At 35.4% G+C, this 3,168-nt stretch overlaps 1 pseudogene; it reads right to left on the bottom strand.

The window, feature by feature from the left end:
- Nucleotides 1–2,804: 2,804 nt before the first annotated feature.
- LOC138822930 (U6 spliceosomal RNA) lies at nt 2,805–2,901 on the bottom strand (annotated as a pseudogene).
- Between the last annotated feature and the right edge of the window lie 267 nt (nt 2,902–3,168).

Genomic DNA, 3,168 nt, shown 5'->3' with positions numbered 1-3,168 from the left:
GATGATTGAAAGTGCTTAGTGAGAAGGTCAAAATGTATTAGTAGTCCTTCACTATCAATTCTCATTTTCTTCTTGGAGAATATAATAATCAAATCAATAGTTCAGAATCGGCAAGCAATACTTCAGAATCATGCTTCCAGTGCAAGTGGATCACCAGTAAGAAATCCTCAATACCAATTTCCACAAAGTTTTGTCACAGATACAATCTCCCTGCCTTCTCTAGCTGCTTTACTACCCTCTTATTCCTTCATTGTACAAGAAAAGTATGATTCAACTGATTTCATTCAGATCTGTTACTAGAACTATCAAGGATTTATTTTACTGTCTGTAGTTTGGTAAAGTTATGTCTCTTTACGTAGGCTACTAAAAATGTATTTACTAACTTCAAGTAAATACATAAATTCGATTTCCATCTCTTTTAAAAATAAAATTTTGTTTGCTCTACAAATTGATCAGAGGCATGGATTATGTGGCTAGCAACGTCATTACACATTTTTCTCTTTCTTTCTCTCTCCCTTTTATGGTTCTCATATATAACACGATTGCTCCATAATTATCCTAATTTATTTTGCTTTTATATTTTTGGTTGTATCATTTCACTTTTTGCTCTGCCATTTCCCCAATCATTTATATGGAAGGCATTATTTCCTATTTTCTCATGCCTAGAATAAGCTGCACATGAAGACATCACTTGTCCTCATTTTCAGTGTGTACATTTGAATATGGAGGAATATCTTTCCTCTGCTCTCCATCAATTCCCTACTCTCCAGTTAGAATAATTTCGAATAGTAAAATTGGAAAAAGAGAAAATAAATCATGGTGAATAAACAGTTGCAGAAAATTCACCAGATATTTCTGACCAGTTCAACCCATGTGAACTATTAGGGAAATACATGGACATCTCATTCCCACTGGCACTCAAAGTCTCTGGTTAGGCAATTCTTAGGAATATGGGGAACAGGATGAAAAAGTAAGGAATGTTATCACTTGCAAGAAAAAAACATTGGAGAAGCATCCAACCATATTTCTTCAATGGGCTGTCGAAAATATTCAGCTTACTACAGTGCGGAGACTTCTTTCTCAAAAGGCCACTTATGTGAATAGTAGGGATGATGATCAGTATATCCCTCTTCAAGAAGCCTACGGTGGACACTTAGACATTGTCAGTGAGTTGGTGTCTCAAGCGGCATATGCAATAACTGTAGATGACTGGACACCCCTGAACAGTGCATACACGTGGAATAATACCAGAGACGCTTCTTTCTTACTTCATCATGATACAGATACCAATGGCCAAACTAACGGACTTTAAAAAAAAATTTTTTTTTTGGTCTGGTCGTGGGGCCTGAACTCTGGGCCTGGACACTGTCCCTCTTCTCTTTAGCTAAAGGCTAGCACTCTACCACTTGATCCACAGCACCACTTCCCGCTTTTTTTTCTGCTTATGTGGTGCTGAAGAATCGAACCTTGGGCCTCATGTATGCAAGGCCAGCGCTCTACCACTGAGCCACTTTCCCAGCCCAAATATTTTTGTTTGTTTGATTTTTGTTGTTGTTGTGGTTTTTTTTTTTTTTTTTTTGGTCGGTCATGGGGCTTGAGCTCTGGGCTTGGGTGCTGTCCCTGTGCTCTTCAGCTCAAGGAGAGTGCTCTACCGCTTGAGCCACAGTAACACTTCCCCAAACTAAAGGACTCTTGACACCCTTATATCTTGCTGTTGAGAATTGAGATAGCAAAGATACGCTGGATCGCCTTCTGTTGAACCATTATATAAATCCAGGCCTGAAGAACAACATAGAAGAAACTCTATTTGACATTGCCAAAAGCATAAGTATGTATCACTACCTCTAAGAAGTTGTAAAAGGCTGTACAAATTGTTCACTGAAGTCCTAATGGTCGGGTTAAGTTTCTTAAATTTCAAAAATGCAAGTTCATCTTTTGTGTCCGTACAAAATATTTTCACAATCCAAATAAGAACAATATCTTTTTTTTTTGGTCGGTCATGGGGCTTGAACTCTGGGCCTGGAGCTATCCCTGTGATCTTCAGCTCAAGGTGAGCCCTCTACCACTTGAGACACAGCTCCACTTCCAGTTTTCTAGTGGTTTATTTGAGATAAGAGTACCACAGACTTTCCTTCCCAGGCTGGCTTTGAACCATGATCCTCAGATCTCAGTCTCCTGTTTAGCTAGGATTATAGGCATGAACCACCAGTGCCTGGCAGCACCAATATTTTACTGTAAAAATTCATGGATTCTGCGGAATTCTTCCAAGTGAATTGCCTGCCTTGGATGGAAAAATGTATTCAATAGATTTTGTAAACATGTATAATAATTTCTTCAGAGTTTGTGATTTTTTAATAAGAAATAATTTTAATTTACCTGTTGAAATGAGTAGTAAAGAAACTAAAATATTTCTGGTGCTTCTCTGAAAAAGTATATTTTAAAATATTCTATATTCTATGTTTGTATAATGTTCATAATTTATTTTCTCCTAGATATGCATTGAATTCTATATTATTTTATAATATATACGTTCATTAATGTGTCCTTTCCGATTGTATTCGATATAGAAACAGTTTGATTCCTTTTTTTCTAGGTCTTAATATTATTTTTCTTTGGGATAAAATGACAATGTTGTCTAATTTTAAAAGTTTTGTAAAGTTTATGCTATGTAAACGCCTTTCTGAGGTGATTTAATACACTGATGTCAAACTAAATTTAATTATATGAATTACGTGTATTGTTACACTTTTAATTTTGTAATCAACTTTTTAATCACTTTTTTCATTTCTTGCATCTGAAGAATGAAAAATATGGAATATTTCTCAAATTTTCATATTATCCTTGTGCAAGTGCCATGTTAATCTCTGTATTGTAATTTGAGTATACGTGCTGCTGAAGCATGTAGTATCCTCTAAATTTAATAGTTAATGCTGCAATCTTTATACAGGCTTATATCTATGGGTGCCTACTTGTAAGAAGGAAACCTTATTGTTCCTAACAATGCTATCGATCTTATTTCCCTAAAATTCTGTGAATATTGGGAAAAATTATATTGATCAGTCGATTGCTCACATTTGCAAACTTTTTTTGCCAATGAATATCTTAAGTCTTTTTATTTGGAATTTGATCATACTCTCTATTATTTATAGTTAGGTCCAAAGGTGATGG

The sequence above is a fragment of the Dipodomys merriami genome, unplaced genomic scaffold, assembly GCF_024711535.1.
Source record: "Dipodomys merriami isolate MVZ:Mamm:240054 unplaced genomic scaffold, mDipMer1.0.p SCAF_118, whole genome shotgun sequence".
Lineage (NCBI taxonomy): Eukaryota > Metazoa > Chordata > Mammalia > Rodentia > Heteromyidae > Dipodomys > Dipodomys merriami.
The sequence above is the reverse complement of the archived record's forward strand: the minus strand, read 5'-3'. Positions and strand labels throughout refer to the sequence as shown.